Source organism: Vulpes lagopus, chromosome 14, assembly GCF_018345385.1.
Source record: "Vulpes lagopus strain Blue_001 chromosome 14, ASM1834538v1, whole genome shotgun sequence".
In the NCBI taxonomy this organism is placed as follows: domain Eukaryota; kingdom Metazoa; phylum Chordata; class Mammalia; order Carnivora; family Canidae; genus Vulpes; species Vulpes lagopus.
The window spans coordinates 10,749,072-10,771,013 of record NC_054837.1 but is presented as its reverse complement, the minus strand read 5'-3'; the positions used below and the strand labels follow the sequence as shown (position 1 = coordinate 10,771,013).

At 43.1% G+C, this 21,942-nt stretch overlaps 1 long non-coding RNA gene across 3 annotated transcripts in view; it reads right to left on the bottom strand.

The window, feature by feature from the left end:
• LOC121475375 overlaps window positions 1-21,942 on the bottom strand; it is a 53,282-nt gene that overhangs the window by 10,254 nt on the left and 21,086 nt on the right. For 2 of the 3 annotated variants that reach the window (XR_005983737.1, XR_005983738.1), the window contains exon 4: window positions 21,391-21,901. The exons of the other annotated variant lie outside the window; for it this stretch is intronic. This is a non-coding gene — a long non-coding RNA (uncharacterized LOC121475375). Of the gene's footprint in view, window positions 1-21,390; window positions 21,902-21,942 lie in introns of those variants that run through there. 3 annotated transcript variants of the gene reach the window in all.

Below are 21,942 nucleotides of genomic sequence, written 5' to 3'. Positions count from 1 at the left end.
TATTTTACTGTTACATCAATCAGAGTCCTCTAGACTGGCTGCACAGAAGAGACTCTTAGGGCACATTGAAAAGCACAAAGCCTAACCCCTTGCCCCAGAGATGATGAGTGGATCTAGGCAGTACCCCAAGGGTTCTTATGGACAACCAGGGGCTAAGAAGCACGAAATAAATGCACAAGCCCATCCCTGTTCACTCCAGCTTCCTCCTCTTTCCTACACAGTCTTGCTAACTATGGGCTGAGGGAGGAGCAGTGCCTGGGTTATGCCTAAGGAGGCCAAGAGCATTGGATGCTATTGGTCTTCATGACCAGTTGGTGGGAAGAAGCCAGAAAGAGAACCACAACAGTAGAAAAGGAAAAATATTGTCTCTCCTGTCTTTACTGAGGCTCCTTAGGAACTGAGCTTTGGGTGCTGACTACATAGGTATAGGCTATGGGGCTAGGGAGGGACAGAACCAGGGGCTCAGGAAAGGTTCCCAGGTACTACTGATCCACAAGTGCTCTTAGGGACAGCCTGTAGCCTGGTTCTGGAGCCCAGACAACTCAACTTCCTCAGATCCTCACAGGGCCTGGTATCCATACCACCCCATGCAGGCTCCCACTGAGTCATGCCTAGAGGAGAAGAGCACATGCATAGACATAAACAGATGCATGTGTCACTCCCGGACCATAAGAGAATACACGTGTGTACACACAGACATACACATGGGTAAAGCCTACTTCAACAGAAGTAGGCGCCCACAGCAGCAGCGTAAGGCTGACATGAAACCTGGCCCAGCCCTGTGGACTGTAGACATGTATCTGCCCCGGGCCAGGCTGCCAGGAGTACTATGAGGGCTGTTCTAAGCCCTATAGCTCTGTCCAAGGGCCCTTCTGCCCTTTCCATGCTCTTCCCAAAGGGCTAGGAGTGGCCATGCTTCACTCAAACCTGTCCTGAGCACAAGGGTCCCATCACAGAACCTATCCTGGTGATGGCCCAAGCCCCTCTCCATTGCAGCAATAGCTAGGGTCTCCAGGGAGGCCTGTGGGCAGAAGCTTGGTTTGGGCTGGGCTCTGGTTCATCATCACTGGCCCTCATGAGTGACAGGCCGTCTGACAGCTTCCCCTTTCCCTCCCTCTGTGGCTCTCCCCATTTGGATTAAAATCCTTTCCTCTAGGAGACCTCACACAAAATGCTCTGGGCTCCAGAGATCCACTTGGGAAGTGAGGTAGAGCCTCAGTTCCAGGTGTGCTGACAAGGGGCAAGCTCTGGTGACAAACCATAGCACCGCAGGGATGAGAGACAACCTGGAGAGTAAAGGCAATGAGTGATGATGCCCTCTGGATCTATTTGGCTGAGACTTGGCATCCCAGAGCTGGGACCATGGCCTTCTTTTCCACTGTGGTGGGAAAACAGGGACCAGTGGCTCTTAGAAGCCAAGTGCCCTGGGAGAGGGAATGGTTCTGGGCAACCTGTCCCCATACTTGGGGCTAAAGGAGCGGCATGGCATTCTGTGCCTAGAATGCAGCTCCTATCCTGTTGCGCCATATAACACCTGCCATGGCTGCTCTAATGGGCAACCCCCAAGATACTGTGCTAGGCTCAAGTGCTGCCCAAGACTGGCAATACCCATCTCAGATAGGAGAGGTTATATAGGTGTTGGTAGCAACTGAGGTCTGCTGTGAGACAAGCTACTCCCTCTCAGGTCTCTATTTACTCTGAAAAGCAGACAGTGCTCTATAAGAGTATCAGACTGTCACCTCTCCCCCCACATACACCAACCACTCCTCTGTCCCTAGGCACCCCTCACTGCAGCTGTCACTCATCATTAGCCATGACTGTCACTGTTGGGACAGCCCCTGTCAGGCTGCAGAGCCAGGAGGGGGCAGGAGAATGTCAGAGGATTCAGACAACCTCAAAGAAGAGGAATGGACACACAGAACCTAAAGCCTAGGTGCAGGAGGCACCTTTCTAGATGCTCTGCCCTGGCTCTTTATTTTGCCAGAGAGAAAGAGCAGGTCAGCAGAGCTTTCCCACAAGCCCCTCTGCCCTCCCACTAGTCAGGCTTAAGGAAGGGCTGGATGCTGAGAGAGGCCAGGCTGAGAGTATTGTCAGCATGAGGCTGGGCAGGTGACAGGTGAGACAGCCAGTGTTCTCTGACAGAGGGATTTTTTTCCTGTCAGTGGAAAAGGCTGCGCATGGAACCACCCACAATTCTTTGCCTTGCCTAACGGAAGTGTCCATGTGTGTATGTATGATTTTGCAGAATTAGCCATCAGACTAGCACCTAATGACTGGCTAACTTCTCAAAGAAGGCTGGGTTAGGACAGAGCAGGCTAGAACTTGAGCTCCATCTTCTGACTCTCTGTTCTACTCTCATGACTTAATGAGCCCCTACTAATGAATGCTAAACCTTGGAGGAGGTGGGCAGGGGTGCACAGGGAGCCAACAACCAATTTAGGAAACTAAGCTAGATGCAGCCCATCAGGGCAGCCAGAGGTGAGGGCCAGGAGTGGGACATAAGCAGTGGGGGTTCAGAGAAGAAAGAAGTTTCATTCAACTAGGCAATCAGGTGGTTGAATTTGAGTTTGCCTTTTAAAGGCCAGCAGTCAGCTCCAGGGCCCGAATCTTCAAGGTGTTCAGCAGGAGATAAGAAGCAGCAGCAGCTGAGTAAATGTGCTCCTGATTTACATCTGCCTACACAGAGGCAATTTTCAAGTTAAAATGTTGTCAGAAGGTTGTCACAGTTTTGATCTTTCCTTTCTGTTCTTTCTCAATCCACCCACATTCTCTAGTTGGGTTGGAAAGGGGAGTGAGGGGGACAGAGCTTGGTTTAGATTCAGAGACTTTTTGGAATTGTTAAACAGGACTTTAAAAAAATGATCTAGTTTTCTCTTAAGAAAATTCAGGCGTAGAGCCTAACATCACAACTGTCCTGTCTGTCCATTGCAGAGCCTTCAGGGGGATTAGAGAGAGGAGTTCAGGAGTTCTGCAGTCATCTCCAGACTATTTCTTGGTCTTGTAGCTTGATTCTTTTTCCTTCCTAGTTCCTTCCTAGTTTAGGGATGCCAAATAATCCCACTCCTTCCAACCACCACCCTGCTCCACTGAGCTCTAATGGGGACACAGCACCAGGCTCTACCCTGGCTTTGGTGTTGACTTCTACTCTGACTGTGGGCAGGTCATTCTCTGAGCTGCCATACTCACTTTCAGATAAAACATGGCAATATTTTAGCATTATCATTAGTGCTAAACATTATCATTAGTGCTATAACAAAACCATTCTCAGTTCAGAAAACACAAGAAGGGAAGCAATCATAGCTTCAGTGTTCTGGACACCAGAGTAGAAAAGAGGCCAGAAGGGAAGAAAGAGGGAAGGGGGAACAGAGGGCTGCTTACCTGGTTTCTATACTCTGTTCACTGATATGGCCCAGCCATCGCCAGATAAAGAAATATGGTGAGTATGAATTTAAACCAGGCACCTGGTGTCTGTGAGGCCCAGGAGGTGGGTGTGGGAACTGCAGACAACTTAGGGAAGGGGCACGGACTACGGATTTCTCTGTCTTCGGCCCCATCCTGTCCCATATTTTCATTAAAATCTTGATTCCCAGGAACTGAGGCTTATCAAAGAGGTGAACAGAGAAGGGATATAGTAAATGAAACAATAAGGATTCAAAATTACATCAGGAGGCAGACAGATAATACTGAGCAAAGATCAGTGTAAAGTCCCACACTGAATTTGAGAAAGCAAACGTGCAGGAAAAGACCAATCATTTTGTGTCAAAACAACATGGACATCTCAGCTGCTAAGTTCAGCACAGGCTAGCTCCATGGGAAATGCCTGAGAGAGGAGGGCCCATGGCCTCAAAGGGTATCACATCACAGTCCCTCGGGGCCCCAGGCAGAAGACTGGTGCTGTTCTCGCCAACACAGATGATCACTGACAAAATGAAATACCATATGTGACTGTGCCTACCATGAGATGGGAGTCTCTGAGCTACACCTAGCAGAAGTAACAAATGGCTGAAGGGAGGTGATCACAATGGGGAGGGTCTGGAAACTGGAAACTGAAAATGGGAGGAGAGGACCTAGTGCTGTGGCAGCAGGTGGGTGGACCAGAACAGTGAACAAGCTTCGTGCATGCTATTCTGAAGGGTACAATTTGGCTTGTTTAGAATAACCTATTGGGTGTTCTGTGGCTCACAGAAGCTCTGGTAGAATAAGTAGGTCATGTTTGAGGCCACCCTTAATAGCTGGAGACCCATGGATAAATCTTCAATGTATTCCAAGAGCACTGAGGTGCTCACAGTCCTAGAAGGGGCCTGGACACCCTTGCGGGCCCTTGAGGCACCTCCCCTGAACCTCAAGGGCACAAGGCCAGGTAAGGATGGTTCATCTTTATTGGCCAGAATTGCCAGTTTTAGGATCCTAAAAGCTGAAAGCAGGAATGGGGGATAGGACAGGTGAAAGAGGGAATGACAAAGTATTAAAAAAATAAAATGATTCCTTGAATTAAGTTTATATAGGTGGGAGATGATTCCCTGGTTGTATCAATGGAATACACCCAAGGCCTGAATTCCTCCCAACAGAACCACCTGTGGTGATGGCATTGTCACCCCAGCTGAAGCACACTGCTGTCTGGTGGAGGTAGCATGAGATTTATTGGGTCAGCCTGTGGACATCTGGTAGAGAAGCCAGAGGGACTTGGACATGGGAGAGATAAGGTTTTGCCCAGCACAGGGTTAAGCAAACTTTGCCAAGTTACAAAATGCTCTCACCCAGTCAGTGAGTGCCAGGGGGTGAAGTATAGGAGGGTCCTTACCCATCTCCTCCCTTCTACCCCTGACTTCCCTTTGCCACTTCCTAACTTCCCTAATCCTATCAGTGTGTGTGTTGGGGGGGGGGAGGTTGGAGGGGTGTTCCTTGCTTTATTTTCCCAAATCCAATCTATTGCATCCTTCCAATTCCTAAGTCTTGCAAACGTCTTCTGAATCTGTTTCATCCATTCTACCCCCAAGTCACCCCTCAAGTCATCATGTTAGCTGAGGCCTCATCATCTCTCACCCACCTGGATAAATTCCACACTGACTTCTCTGAATTTGTTTGTCATAATTGATTTAGCCCAGATAAATCTGCCCCCTTGGGACGCCTGGGTGGCTCAGTGGTTTAGCACCTGCCTTCGGCTCAGGGAGTGATCCTGGAGACCCGGGGCCGCGTCCCACATCGGGGTCCCTGCATGGAGCCTGCTTCTCCCTCTGCCTGTGTCTCTGCCTCTCTCTGTCTGTGTGTGTCTCTTATGAATAAGTAAATAAAATCTAAATAAATAAATAAATAAATCTGCCTCCAGATTACCTCTCGTCATGTATACCTCTCGTCATGTCCCTTCCTTGCTCCAGAATATTTAGGGAGCCCTAAATGTGTATCAGGTCAAGCCTCATTCTTTAGTATGGCATTAGGGGTCACAGCTTTACTCTCCAGCCTTGTCTCCCTACTTATCATTCTCCTAACTCCTTCCCTCCCCTTCCCTTTCAGGAAGGCCTCTGCCAGGAGTGATGTCCCTCTGAATCTCCCCTAAACACTTCTCATGTTTCAGCTACCACCTGAAGAGCCCTATCTACCACAGGGCCTTTCTGAACCCTCTGGTGACAGCCTATTCTCGCTCTTCTGACTTTCCTTAGCACTAAGCGCCTGTCCTATGCACCTAAGTTTGTCACCTACTTGTGGTAACATCTCTTCTTCTGCTACAGTATGACTTAGCTTCTGAATAATATGGCTGTTTTTCACAAGTGTCTGTTCTATCTCCCTACCTGGACCATAAATTCTAATCTCAACCATAGATTCCCAGAGAGTAGAGAAGGGATGGTATCTCCTCCATCCCAGGGCTAACCATCGTGAGCACTTGATAAGGCGTGCTGACCAGATGTGGTGAGGAAGAGCAGCCATGAGGTCAAGAGACCTGGGTTTTACTTTTTCACTTCATGATGGTTCATGTGACTTTGGATAGAGCCAGCAAATTTCCTTCCTTGCAAAATGATGAAGCAGATGGAGAGATGCAAATGCCCCTTCCAGCTCTGGTATTCTCTGAGTCTAGATGACTGGGTCTGGCTAGGAAAGGAGCAAGAGAGGCTATGGACCAGCCTTTGGAGGGAGAGAGAGAGAGGGAGATGGGGAGCTAATAGCTCTGGAGGAAGGAAGGACATGCTGGGCTAATGGGATAATTGGATAATCCTCAGAGCTAGGGGCTGCCAGGCTGGGGCCAGCTGTTAGAAGCAGACACAAATAGCACAAGCAAAACAAAAGCGCTGGTGCAGGAAGCACTTTACTGAGACATACGGGGGAGGGGTGGTGGTGGCCAGACAGTGGGGGAGGGAGAGGGAAGGAAAACTGGAGCCCCCATTCTGTGGGTCCCCCTTAGGGATCTTGTGGTCTGATCCTATAACAAAGATTCAATTTAGGGGCTTTGGATCTATTTCTGCATTAGGGGACATTCTTGTAGATCTTGGAGTTATTCTGACCTCAAGGGTGTCCCTCCACCAAGACAATCCTTAGGGACCATGAAGCCCTCATCCCTGCCTATTGAGGGTCATCTGCAGATGGACCATCTGTTTGAAATATCTGTGAAAATATTACTGGACTCTTGCAAAATAATAATTTTGGATGTAGGTCTCAGGGTTTCCTTCATTTCAGACTAATAAGTAAGTGGATCTGTCAGTGTGGTTGGACATAAAACAAAAGAAATTTGAAAGGGGGTTCAGGTCTAGGAGTCAGAAGCCCGGCTTTTAGACCCAGTCACATAACTCATGATGGGATCTCTCCGGACCTCAGTTATCCCATCCATGAATGGGGGCAATAAGCAATACCCTCTCTACAGAGCTGTTGTGGAGATAAAATGAGATCATGAGTGGGAAGCAATTTGAAATTTGTAAAAAAACTACTTTAGTCTCGACTCTGTTTCTAACTCTATATCATTTTAGAAGGCTATTTCCTTTCTCTGAGGTCTAGTTTTTTCCACTATAACATGATGAGATCAAACTGGATGCTCTTTAAATTCCTTCCAATTCTAATGACTCTGATCCTCAAAAAAATTAGTATGTTTACATCTGTAGATATTTTAAGAAAAGCATGAGAAAGGAAAAGAAAGCCAATATTATTCATGAATGTAGAAATAAAATACTCAATATTATCAAACCATATCCAGCAATGTATAAAAATAATATAAATCATGACTCATTAGGGTTCATCTCAGGAATGCAAGGATGGCTTAACAGTAGATAACAAATCAGTGTTATTCATATTGATAAATTAAAGAACATTGCAGGAATTTCTCAGTAGATGGAGAAAGTGATTTTGATTAAAAAATCTAACATCCATTCATAGTGAAAACTCTTAGCAAACTGGAAATATAAAGGTGTTTTCTTAACTTAATAAAGGGTATTTTTCAAAACTATATAACAAACATACTCAATGGTGGAATCTTAGAAGACTTTTCTTTCTAGTAAAGACCAAATCCACTGTTCTATACAATATTGTACTAAAGGTCCTAGAAATCACAATAAAACATGAAAAGAAAAGATGTAAGACTGGAAAAAGAAATAAAATGATACTATTTGCAGATAAATTAACTATCTATATAGAATAATCCAAAAAACTTCTTTGGAGTATTAATGGAACTAATGAGACTTCACCAAGGCTGCTGGATAGAAGATCAATATTTTAAAAAAATCAATAGTGTGGGCAGCCCAGATGGCTCAGCAGTTTAGCACCATCTTCGACCCAGGGCATGATCCTAGAGACCTGGAATTGAGTCCCACATCAGCCTCCCTGCATGGAGCCTACTTCTTCCCCTGCCTGTGTCTCTGCCTCTATCTCTTATGAATAAATGAATCTTTAAAAAATATATCACTTATAACAGTAACAAAAAACTAAAAGGTACCTTGGAATAAATCTGACAAATATACACACAAAAGAAGACTCCAATCAATGAAGATGGGCCATGATCATGGATAGGATGAGTCAGTATCATAAAACACAACGATCTCCAAATCAATTTAGACATCAAGTACAATTCCCTTAAAAATCTCAATAGGACTTTCCATGAAATTTGACAATTTGGATCTAAAAGATTGTGTGAAAATAAAAAGGGTCAAGAAGACCCACAATAATTTTCTTCCTATTGAAGAGCGTTAAAGTTTGCCCTAACAGATACTTGAGCATAAAGCCCAAATAATTAAAATAGCATGGTACAGGAACAGGCAGAGACCGAGCAAATGGGATATAAAGGTTAGATGCAAACTTGTATGTGTGTGGAAATGTGTCATATTGTAGAGGTCACATCACAAGCCACAGAAAAAGGAAGAAGTGTTCATTAAACAATTCTAAGAAAATGAAGTTTTAATATGGAATAGCAAAACTGAAAACAAAATACAAGTGGGAAAAAAACTAATACTTTTAAAAGCAAATATCAGAAAATATCTTTGTGATCTTTGGGCAAAGATGGATTTCTTTTTTAAAGATTTATTTATTTGAGAGAGAGCATGTGCGAGCAGGAGCAGGGAGAGGAGCAGAGAGAGAGGGAGAGAAATCCTTGAGCCGACTCCCTGCTGAGCATGGACACCATTCCCACTCCCCCCACCACCAATATGGGGCCCAATTCCATGCCCCCAAGATCATGATCTGAGCTGAAATGAAGAGTCAGATGCTTAACCAACTGAGCCACCTGCAAAGATGGATTTCTTAACACACAAAAGCAAATGCTATAAAAGCAAATGTTGCTAAATTAACTAATTGAACACTTTAAAAACTTTTTTTTCCCCAATGAAAACAACATAAAGCAAGGGCAATGAAAACCTATAGACTGGAAGAAGGTATCTGCAATGCATATACTCAGTAATCACTAAAGGATTAGTGTCTATAATATATAGCTGAAAATAAAAAACCTATTAGACAAATGGGTGAAATTATGATCAGGTAATTTAGAAGAAGAAAACTAAATGACCAATAAGCATATAAAAGTAAGTTCAAAGCCCTTATACATTATTTGTGGGGATGTCAATTGGTGCAACCACTATGGAAAACAATATGGGGTTTCCTCAAAAAATTAAACATAGATCTCCCTTCAATCCAGTAGTTCTACTATTGGATATCTATCCAAAGGAAATGAAAACAAGATTTCAATGAGAGATCTTCACACCCAAATTTATCACAGTATTATTCACAATAGCCAAGATACGGAAACAACCCAAATACCCATCAACAGATTAATATAGAAAAAATAAGGCACATATACATAATGGAATATTATTCAGCTGTCAGAAAGGAAGATACCCTGCCATTTGTGACATGGATGGATTTTGAGCACCTTATGCTATGTCAAGCAGAGAAAGACAAGTAGAATATGATAACACTTTGATAAGTGGAATCTAAAAAAGTTAAATCTGTAAAAAACAGAGTAAGGGCACCTGGGTGGTTCAGTGGTTGAGCATCTGCCTTTGGCTCAGGGTTCTGGGATCAAGTGCCTCATCAAGCTCCCTGCAGGGAGTCTGCTTCTCCCTCTGCCTATGTCTCTGCCTCTCTCTGTGTGTCTCTCATGAATAAATAAATAAAATCCTTAAAAAAAAAAAAAAAAAAGAGTAAAATGGTGGTTTATCAGGGGCTGGGAGTTGGGGGAGATAAGACTGATAGGGTTTAAGGGTATAAACATGTAACAAGTAGTAAATAAGTCATAGAGATCTAATGCACAGTATAGTGAGTATAGATAATAAAACTGTATATATGATATAAATCATATTACAATATATAAATCATATTTCAATATATAAATGTATTGAAGTAACCAACCGTGTATCTTAAACTTAAACAATGTTACACATCAAATGTATTCATTTAAAAAGAAGTTTAAAAAATTACAAAGAAAAGAAGTTCAATCTCACTAGTAAGTAGGGAGAAGCAAATTAAAATACATTTTGCAGCCATTCATGTTACTCAGCAAATAGTGTTGGCTACGTCCGATTGTGTGATTAGAGTGTTGAGGCTTTAACTGTGACCTTCAGAGAGTGGAGAGGACTGGACACTGAATTCAACAAGCCTATGTAATGAAAGCCCAATAAAAGTAAAACACTAGACACCAAAGCTTGGGTGACAGTGAGCACTTGATAAGGCATGGTCCCTGGTTAATAATCCTCGGTGCATGCTGTTATACATTGATATGTTGGGAGGGCAATCCTCTTGACTCCATGGGGAAATGACACAAAACTTTCAAGTTTGGGGCCCTCCCAAACCTCATCCTGTACATTTTTTCTTTTGGCTAGTCATGATTTGTATAATTTTTGTCATAATAAAACTGAAATTTAAAGTTTAAAAAAAATATTGGTGGGGACATGAGGAGATAGAAATATGCCATAGGTGAAGATGTTAATATCCTATGACCTGGCATTTTCCACTTCTAGGCTTCAATCTTCAGTAAAGACATACAATACAGACACACATATATATAAATAAATAAACCATGCACATGGATGTTCATTGTGTCAGTGTAATACTAAAAAGCTGAAGCAAAAATAAATAAATAAATAAAAATAAAAAGCTGAAGCAACTCAGAGGTGGAATGGATATATAAAAACTACAGTCTGTCCCTTTAAGGAACTATCATATGGAAGACAAGATGAATGAGCTTTATATATCAACACTTACTTTGTACTCCAAGTTAAATTTCTCTAGCTACTTCTAGACCATGCTTTGAATTTCTACCTTTTGTGCCAGTGCTCATGGCTGTTGTCCTTTTCCTCACTTTTAGCTCAACAAATCTTAATGATATAATTTACATGCAGTTTCCTTTTAAAACATTCCTGGGTCCTTTAAATTCTGACATTACAGATGAGAAACCAAAGACCCAAAAGGGCTGAGTCATGCTAAGTCCACATGGCTGATGACTGGCAGATCAGAATGGGAACCCTGGCCTTCTGACTCCTTGTATGATGTAAAGCTACGGATAATCTCAGAGAATGGTAAATACAGACTTATCCCACTTCCCACTGTGGAGTACTTTGTTCCTCACATAACCCTAGATAGCTCTGGCCTCAGCTGCTACCACCTCTTCTGGCTGGTGAAGTGTTTGGCTCTGACTTTACCATTAACTCCCCATGTGACTCAGTAAGTCAAACTCTGCATCTCGGTTTCTGCATCTGGTCGATGCCAATCATCTCTGCCTGGCTTCCACAAGAGCTCATTAATAGAATCAAATGAAACAAAAGATAAGAAAATACAAATGTACGAAATAGTGAGAAATTAACCTTTTATTATTCTCCAGATGCAAAATGCCTGTCTTCTGGCTAAAAGGATCATGGGATGTCCAATTTGTAAAAAAATAAAATAAAATTGACGTGGAGGGTTTTGCCATTGAAGATGAATGAAGCATGGAGGTGGAGTAGGGGGGGCCCTGGCCTCATATCAGAAGCAGCCCTCTGGAAGCTCTGTTCCCTTCTCCTGCCTCCTCCTACTTATAGCCTCTGGGCCACTAAGTTCCCCAGCACAGGAACACTAAGCAGGCAGTCTGGGGTCCCTTGAGGCAGGGCTGGCCAGCCCTGACAAAATACTGAAGTTAGCCAAGTTGGTCTTCTACATTTCTTCCCTGTGCCTTTTCTCCTGGTCTAGCCTTTGCTACATTTTTCCTGAGTTACTGAAGGAGAGGCTGTATACAACCAACTCTCCTTCTCCCAACCACTGTTAGGCTTCCCACTATTTAAGACCTATAAGGACCTTGAGGTTGGGAACTGTGCCTGGCTGCACCTTGGCAGAGAGTCCATACTCAACAGATGTCAAACGGAGCCAAAGGGACTGCTGCCTGTCTTCCTTCTTAACCAGAAGCTTTGTGCTGAGCTGGGCTTCCTGCTCACAAGGAAATGTCTGAAAGGTCCCTTCCCACAGACTGTTGGGGACTATTGCCTTGCACTCCCCTCCTAGGCTAGTTGCCTTTTCCAATAGGTCATGGGAAGTGATGGCAAACCCCAGGGGGATGGTCACAAAAGGCAGTGAAGGAAGGAATAACCAGAATGTATGTGCTGGAGTACTCTGCTCCCTGCCCTGACTCCTCTGTTGTAGACCAGAGGTCTCACACCACCATGTTGCCCAACATGGGCAGGCAGGTAGCCAGGGGTTCCCCATGGACAGGGCTCATGCTGAGAAAGACTTTGAAGTTGAGCAGATTATGCTATCTCTCTTTTCTCATTTTTAAAATAGAGAAATATCTCCTATTCTCTTGCTTCACAATGCTGTTAAGAATTAAACATGAATTAATTAATGAAGAATTAAAAACTAAATGTGAAAATAAGGAAGAAGAGAAGTGAGAGATGCAAGACATCTTCAGAGCCAGGCTGATTTGCCAGGCTCCTCTGCCCATGATCCTTGGACCACTGCTAGCTTGGACTTCAGTCCAATAGCTCAGGGCCACCTCTGATGATCCTCTTCTCACCTGGACCAGGGACATGAGGACCATATACAGGAGGTCTTACCCTTATCAGTGACCTTTTGTCTACACAAGACTGTTTTCTCTGCCAAACAGACCAAGAGGAAGGAAAGCCAGCAGGACATTAGTTCTTTTCTTAGCTCCTAAATGGCTGACATTTCAGGAAACCAAAATTCTGAATGGGACCAGAGGGGATTTCAATTCATCCTGCCTGTCTACAGGCCGAGTCAATCTTACACAAGGACTCCATTACACAGGATGTACTTTCAGAGGTTCAAGGGATGCCCTTGCATAAAAATCTCTTCCAAGGTGTCTGGTTGGTTCAGTTGGTTAAGTGTCTGCCTTTCGCTCAGGTCATGATTCTGGGGTCCTGGAATGGAGCCCTGTGTCGGGGCTCTCTGCTCAGTGGGGAGTCTGTTTCCCCTCTGCCTCTACCCCTTCCCTCCTGCTCATACTCTCTAGCTCTCTCTCTACAAAATAAATAAAATCTTCTAAAAAATAAAATAAAAATACATAAAAATCTTTTCCAAACTTACTTGCTCATGCTTGAAAATGCATCATTAGAGCTTTATTTCTTTGGCACAAACCAAATGTAGGTTTTGTCTCCTATACAATTGTCCAAATCACACATATAAAATCATATCAGGGGGATCCCTGGGTGGCTCAGCGGTTTGGCGCCTGCCTTTGGCCCAGGGTGCGATCTTGGAGTCCCAGGATCGAGTCCCACGTCAGGCTCCCGGCATGGAGCCTGCTTCTCCCTCCTCTTTTGTCTCTGCCTCTCTCTCTCTCTCTATGTCTATCATAAATAAATAAATAAATAAATCTTTAAAAAAAATAAAATAAAATCATATCAGCCAGCTCAATGTGAATGGAATATATTGGTCTTTTCCTGAGAACAGGCATAGATAGAAAGGAGAGGACTAGAACATTGTAGGCAGCAGCCCCTAAGGCTGGGAGAGGGAAGATGGGAAGATATAGAAGAGAAAGGACGTAGTAGGGAGGTAGAGCTGGTAAGGACATTCTACCTGGACAGTCAGGTATGGCCTCCAAAGTACCCAGAAAAACTATATGTAAAAAAAAGCCAGCACCTACCCTCCCTTGCAAAGGATCACACTCTGTGATTACACTTATATCTAGCAAATGCAAACTATAGTGACAAAAAGCAGATCAGTAGTTGCCTGGGAAAGGTTGGGGGTAGATAAGAAGGAGGAATGACAAGGGCATAGGGGAACATTGAGAGGTGATCAATAGCTTGATTATGATGATAGCTTCAGGAGTGTACACGAGCCAAAGCTTACGAAATCATACAATTAAGTATGTGCAGTTTACTTACTGTATTTCAGTTATAACACAATAACATTTTGGGGGAAAGAGTGAAAAAAAAAATCCCAAAAAACTATGTGAGTGCAGTGTGCCACTGCAGAGTGCAGTCTGCCAAATAATCCATCTCACATACTTCTGGTAAATTCTGACAGAAACAAGTGTTTTCTAAGAGCACATCTCATCTGAGAATCAGGTAGTTCTCTCTGTAAACTGATAGAGATGAACTAGACAATACCAAGGTCCTATCCAGATATCATGGTCTAGATTGTAAGGGTCAAATATGTAAACCAATAGAAAAGCATGATTAAAGCCTAAAGGAAGGGTGCCTGGGTGGCTTAGTGGTTGACCATCTGCCTTTGGCTCAGGTCATGATCCCACGGTCCTGGGATGGAGTCCATTGGGCTCCAAAGGGAGCCTGCTTCTCCCTCTGCCTATGTCTCTGCCTCTCTGTGTCTCTCATGAATAAATAAAATCTTTTTAAAAATAAAGCCTAGGGATCCCTGGGTGGCGCAGCGGTTTGGCGCCTGCCTTTGGCCCAGGGCGCGATCCTGGAGGCCCAGGATCGAATCCCACGTCAGGCTCCCGGTGCATTGGAGCCTGCTTCTCCCTCTGCCTGTGTCTCTGGCTCTGTCTCTGCCTGTGTCTCTGGCTCTGTCTCTCCTTCTATCTCTCAAGAATAAATAAATAAAATCTTTAAAAAATAAATAAATAAAAAAAAAATAAAGCCTAAAGGATTTGATACAGGGGATCCCTGGGTGGCGCAGCGGTTTAGCGCCTGCCTTTGGCCCGGGGCACGATCCTGGAGGCCTGGGATCGAATCCCACATCGGGCTCCCGGTGCATGGAGCCTGCTTCTCCCTCTCTCTGCCTGTGTCTCTGCCTCTCTCTCTCTCTCTCTCTCTCTCTGTGACTATCATAAATAAATAAAAATTAAAAAAAAAAGGATTTGATACAAATACAAGGCAGGAATTATTAATAACCAGCATATAGAGAGATATTAGTAAAAAATGGTGAATGAAATACATGCAATGGTGAATGAAATACATTCACTATATCTAAAACTCCATTAAGAGGGATCTTTTTTTTCAAGGGAAATGGGAGCTCTTAGAAAGAAAAACTATGACATCAGAAATGAAAAACTTAAGGGAAGGATTAGAAGACAGATTGAGGAAATTTTCCAGAAAATAGAGTATAAATACAGGGACAGAAATAGGAAAGAAAAAAAAAGAAAAAAAAAAAAAAAAAAGAAATAGGAAAGAACAGATGAGAAATCCATCCAAATAGCTGAATCACAGGAGTTTTAGAAACACAACAAAGGATACAAACTAATTCAAGACAACACTCCAGAATCAAAGGTCATGAGTTTTCAGATTGAAAGGGCCACTGAGTGGCCAGCACAATAGGTATGTCACTGTGAAATTTCTTAATACGGGAGACAAAGAAATCCTACAAGGTCACATGCAAAGAAGCCTTGGCCTCAACAGCAGCCCTGGAAGCTAGAAGACAATGGAGCCAGGCTATCAATGTTCTGAGGCAGTCAGACACACAAGATTTCAAAAAATTTCCCTCTTGTGAACTCTCAGGAAGTTCTAGGAAATATATGTCATCAAAAAGAGAGAAGAAAGCAAGAAATGAGAAGACACAAGATCCACAAACAGGTGATCCAACACAGAAAAGAGGCAAGGGAATTCCCCAGATGGTAGTAAAGGGAGGTTCCAGGGTGGCAGCTTTGCAGCCTCCCCTACCTCTAAGCAGAAGAGAAGGCTCCCAGATACTTTCCCAAGAATAAACTGAGAAGATACCTGGGTAACTGAAGTGTTTAAGATTAATCAGTGGCAAAATCTTAGATAGAAACCAACATGAATGAAAAAACAAAATAATTAAACAAAAAGATATGCTGTTAAAGAAAAAACAATCATGTAGCTTAGCTGCAAGTGGCATTACATTGTCATAATAACAAGTGCACCAATTATTGATCTACCAAAAATAACTGTATAACTATATTGAGAATAAGTGGTCCTGGGAAGTGTGCATGTGCATAAAAGCAGGGAATGGAAAAAAAGGAGCTGAATCCTCACCTCCCATTGTGGGAAGTCAACAGATAACGCCTGAACTGAAAAATCAGGAAGTAGCAATACAAACATGTTATTTATAGATATGTAAAAGAATTAGTTTAGTTGAAAATGGTCCCCCTAGGGAAGGGGAAATGGGGGAGGAGAGTGGGTGGAGAGAGGCTGAGGATTGCTCTTTGTCTTAATTAACCTTGTAGAACTGGCTGGACTTTTTAAACTATGTGTCTGGTATGACTTCGATAAAATTTAAAAAATAATAAAAATATTAGTGTGGTAAATGAGTAGTGAAATAAACACTAAGGGCCTGTGTGTCACCAGGTGTTTCACACACACAGATAACCCACTTGGGGCCAGATTTTCTGAGCTACTGCAGGTCATGAAAAACACATGTGTGAAGGTGCTTCCATTAGAGAAGAAACATGGGGTTAATCCCACACTTGTGCTTACTACTGCCTCAATAAGTTACTTAGCCTAACTCTTAGCATCTCATCTTGAGAAATCCTGTGAAGGCTTTGTGTGAATAAATGACTATAGAATACCAAGTGGGCAGGGCCTAGATCTACAGCCTGGCTGTTTCAGGTCCTAATTTGGAGAAGAGCAAGGGTTAGAAATGTAGTGAGTGGGACAGAAAAATATGTGTCCTGCTAGTGACAAACAGACTCTGGAGTTGGCAGCGTGAAAAGAACGGGGTTGGTTCATACCCAGAGCATCAGACTTTGATTCCTATACACTTGTGTCTTAAATTTCAGTGAAAACTGCAAAGTTTCTGCTTCTGGATGTTGAAATAGAGACTCCAAGGGGGGTAGTTACTGAGTCCTCTTGTCAGCTACCACCATCAGGGGTGGTGGCACAGCATGGAACCAGATCTCAATACTAGGTATTGTGTAGTAGAAAAACACCCTAACCTAGAAAAGACCCAGCCTCCCAGATCCCTCTCTGACACTCATTGCTTTGTGACCCTAGATAGCTTGCTTACCTTCATGGCTCACTTTTCTCTTCAGTAAAAGGACCTGACTAGAGATGATTTCAAGGGTCTGTTCCTGGCACGTAAGAAAGTAAGCTCCCTGAGGGCAGGGACTGTGTCTGTCTTGTTCTTCGTCGACTGCATATTGCATTCTATAAACCTGTTGTGCTTCCAAAGAAGAACCTTTTGAGGGTTTTTCTTTCCTTTCTTATTTTTCATTCATGTTTTCTCTTCTGTTGTTGTTTTCTGTTGGGAGGACACACCCAAAGATCCAACTTGTATTAAAAAAGAAATGGAAAAAGAAAAAAAAAAAAAGTACCTAGCACAGTGCTGGCACATAGCGGATACTCAATATCTATTTGTTGAATGAATGAAATGGAAGATAAAGACAGTTCATTAGACTCTTCAAACCAGAAAATGACCCCAGTCAATGAAATTAACTACAGATGAAGAAACAAAAGCCTACTGAAAAGGAAAAAAGATCTTTGTGGTCACCCCAGCTAAAGAAGAATGGAACTGGTCCTAAGTCCCAACACTGTGGGAGCTCAATAGATGGTAGGTCAGCACAGATTAGACAGGAAAGGGAAGGAGCCACATCTCGGAATATTAAAGGAAAGCATCAGTGTAACAAGACACTATTCTGAACAAATTGGTAAAGTTTGGCAGTGGAGCAAGACAAGGTAAAAAGAGCACAGAGCATTTGGCTCAAGTTCCACCTGTGGACTTGCCTGTGTGATTTTAGGTCGGCTACTTGATCTCTGAAGCTGTTTCTTTTTTAAAAAGCAGGGATAAAGATAGCCTTTACTTCACAGGATTTGGGTTAGAATGGAAGTATGTTAGATGTAGCATGTGAAGAAAATGTTTTGCAAATTATAAAATGTAGATTGTTGATCTGTTTGGCCAGAATCCTCCCTAAGGAATCTCTCACTAACACACATGGATCATTAACAATTGGGTGGTGGTTTGTTTTTTTTTTTATTTCACCCAATCTAGTTGTCACTTTGAAAATCAAGTGGAAGGATGAGTAGTGGATGAGGCAGATAAGTTTTGATGGAGGAAGGCAGGAGGAAGAAGATGCAGGCAACTAGAATCTAGGTAGGGATGCTTTCAGGGGTTGGGCCTCAGTGGTCAGGAGCAGATAATTCCAAGACTGAGTATAAAGAACCCCAGGAGCCAGAAACTGGATTCTAGACTTTGTGATTGAGAGAAACTGGGAACCCTCATCTGGATGTTTCCTCATCTATAGAGGAGAGGTTAATTGCTACCTCTGCTTTCTTGAAGGCTATTGTAATGTCACATGACACAGCTGATGTGAAGAATTTTTAAGAATTATCGATCGCTATCTCTGTAAATGGGAGATTATTGTTCCTTCAGAGGAGTATGGACGAGGTGATAGAAGCACATATATAATAAACCTTGCCCACTGTCATGGACTGAATTGTGCCCCCCACCCCAGATTCTTCTAATGAGGTCCTAACCCTCAATGGGATTGTATTTAGAGACAGGACCTTTAAAGAGGTGATTAAGATTAAATGAGGTCATAAGAGTGAAACCTTAGTCTAATAGGACTGTGTCCTTATACCATGAGGAAGAGACACCAGGGATGTGTGCTCACAGAAATAAGGACATGGGAGGGACGCCTGGGTGGCTCAGTGATTGAGTGTCTGCCTTCGGCTCAGGGTGTGATCCCAGAGTCCCAGGATCGGGTCCCACATCGGGCTCCCTGCATGGACCCTGCTTCTCCCTTTGCCTATGTTTCTGCCTCTGTGTGTGTGTGTCTCTCATGGATAAAAAAAATCTTAAAAAAAAAAAAGGCCATGGGAGGACACAGCAAGAAGGTGGCCATCTGCAAAGCCAAGGAGAGAGGATGCAGGAGAAACCAAACCTGCTGACACTCTGATCTTGGACTTCTAGCCTCCAGAACTGTGAGAAATAAGTTTCTGCTGTCTAAACCCCCTGGTCTGTGGTATTTTATTATGGCAGCCCTAGCAACTAATTCACTTGCCTAACAGTTCTGCTTCTTTTACTCCCTTCCCCAGAACAAATTCTCCTTCAAACTGAAGAGTAATGCACAAAAATGGTTCCTAGAGGCACTCTGGTCAGCCAACAAAAGGAGGAGGCAGTGTGGCTAGAAGCCAGGACCAGGTGTTAGGAGCTTGTCCTGTCTAGTTGTGGATTATGCTCCTGAATTGCTGAGTGAATGGAAACCAACTTTGTCTGCTTTGTCTGCTCTTAGACACTAAATTTGTCTTCTTTCGCCTATATACCAAGATTCTGAAGGTCAACAGAATGATAAACTGTTCAAAGAGCTTGTAGTCGGAGAGAAAGATGTAGGCCCATGAGTAAAGCTTAACTTTCCTCTTTGTTATGTGCTAGGTAATTTGAATAATGATACCTTAGAAATAGGAGACAAAGTTTAAATCTTGGTTGGGAGCTTCAGGAGTAATTATGTGGGCTTCTTTTAAGGTTGAATTCTGTCAGAATTAAAAAGATAAATCTGGCAATTCTGCATTACTCCTTACACATTAACTTCATAGGTTTATTCATTCAACAGGTTTTCTTGATCACTTAACTATATGTCAATTTCTATTCTAAATCATAGAGATATAATAAGAATAAAATAGACATAGGGGCACCTGGGTGGTTTAGTCGATTAAGTGTCTGCCTTTGGGTCAGGTCATGATCCCAGAGTCCTGGGACCAAGCCCCTGTTTGGGCTCCTTGCTCAGCCAGGAGTCTGCTGCTCCTTCTCCCTGTACCCTCTGCCCCTCTAGCCCCCCACTCGTGGTCTTTCTCAAATAAATGAATAAACTCTTAAAAAAAAGAATAAAATAGACATAGCTCCTGTTCTTATAGAGCTTACAGTTGAGTGGAGGTGGAATAAAAACAAGAGCCTGAGGATAAAAATAAAACTCTATGTCCTGGCATTTAAAAATTCAGTTCAGGGCAGCCCGGGTGGCTCAGGGGTTTAGCCCTGCCTTTAGCCCAGGGCATTAGCCTGGAGACCTGGGATTGAGTCCCACGTCAGGCTCCCTGCATGGAGCTTGCTTCTCCCTCTGCCTGTGTCTCTGCCTCTCTCTCTGTGTGTGTTTCTCATGAATAAATAAATAAAATAGTTTTTAAAAATTATAAATAAATAAATAAACAAACAAACAAATAAATAAATAAATAAATATTCAGTTCAGTCTGGGCCCAGTCAACCTCTTCAGTTACCTCTTACATTCCTACTCAAATGCCTTGCTCCAAACAAATCATCCCAGTGAATTTCTAAACTCTGTACTTTCACTCTTATTCACTATCTGGATTGCTTTCTATACCTTATTTTAATACTATCTACCCAGTAAGGTGTGGTAGTTCACTCCTAAGATGACCCCCAATGATCTCTGCCTCTTGGTGTTCACACACTTGGATGTGGGTTGAACCAAGTGAGTTGTTTCTAGTGAAAACAATCAGCAACAGTGATGGAGTATCACTTCTGAGTAGGTTACAAAAGAACCAAAACTTCCATCTTGGTTTCTCATAAATCTTTCACCCAGGAGAAGCCAGCACCAAGTCTTAAAGCAGCTCTGTGGAGAGAGCTGGCAATGACTACTTCACTGGGCTTGAAATTATTTTCTCCTCTACCTTCCCTGTTCAGCCTTTAGGCTGGGAGCTTGACTGCAATCTCATGAGAAATCTTGAGCTAGAGGTGCCCAACTAAACTGTACCTGGATTCTTAACCCACAAAAACTGTGAGATAATAAATATTTATTGCTTTAAGCCACTAAATTTTGAAGTAATTTGTTACTCAGTAATAGACAACTAATACACAAAGTTGGGTAATTTTTTTATGGTGATAGATAACTATACACAAGACCTGGTTCAAATTGCTTCCCTGAATTGGCTTTGACTTAGCCTTGCCCAGAGAAGCTTCTGCCTTCTTTGAACTTGATGTAGAACTGTTTATTTCACTGGTCATTTTATACTTGTGCAACATTAGCAAACTCTGTCTGTTTCTGGTCCTTTCCAGATAACTCAAAGTTGGTAGCTGCTTAAATTACTTGCTCAGAGTAAGTATTTGGTGAGAAAGGTTTTGAGAAGCTTGAATTTTGTATCAGAAAGGAGTTTTAGTTCATTTTGGTGGTTGACTGATAAATGTCTTATAAGGTGGGAAGCTGAAGAAGAAGCTAGAAGAGGAACACAGCTTGGGAAGAACTAATTTTTGGTCATCATCAAAGTGAGGCATCAGCAGCCAATACTAACAGCCAGTTCTCCTTGTAAATTCTTTCTAGTGATTTCCTTCTTATTGTGTAAGGAGCTCAGCTTTCTGTTGGCAGTTGTGAGAGGTAACAGAGGGTGGCTCTGGGGCACTGGGGTCACTTCAGAGGAGGGAAGCCAATTGTTTTCTCAGGGCCCCTCTCTCACGTTTATTCTTTTCAGGGCCTCCATAGCAGGACTGTGCTGAAGCCCATTTCCTACACGTAGCACCCTTTATTTAAAACACGCAGCACATATACACAAAAAATCAAATGCAAAGGAAGGCGGGGGGGGGGGGGCGGGGAGGATGGCTGCTGAAGACCAGAGTCACTAAAAGTTCAGGCTAAGAATAGACAAGGAACTCTGAGAGCTGCTTGGCTATGTGACCTCCTGCAGGGGCTTGGCAATAAGCCCAATTCAGCTTTGTTTTTAATATGCCTTTACTAAGGAAGAGCAGTAGCTTGGGAGTCAGGAGACCTGGGTTCTAGGCCTGGCTCTGCCAGTGCTGCCATCTGTGAACTTGGGTGAATTCTTCTCCTTTCTAGGCCTCAGTTTCCCATTCATAAAATGAAAGGGTTAGACTAGACCCCAAGATGTTCCAACTCCAACACTGAGAGAACACAAAGGAAAATAAAAAGAATGCTGTCTGGCCTGCGAACTAGGAGACCTGACTTCTTATCTCAGCTTTGTCATTAAGAACCATACCTCTGTGTGCCTCTGTTTCCTCATCTATAAAACAAGGTGATCTATTCATTCATCCATTCTTTCCACAAATATTTCTTGAATATCTACTATGTACCAGGCTTGGTGCTGGAGATACGTCGGTGGGCCAAAATAGACATGGTCTATGTTCTTTTGAAATTTCCAATCTATTGAGGATAGAGGAGAGGAGGAGAAGGTGAACTGCAGG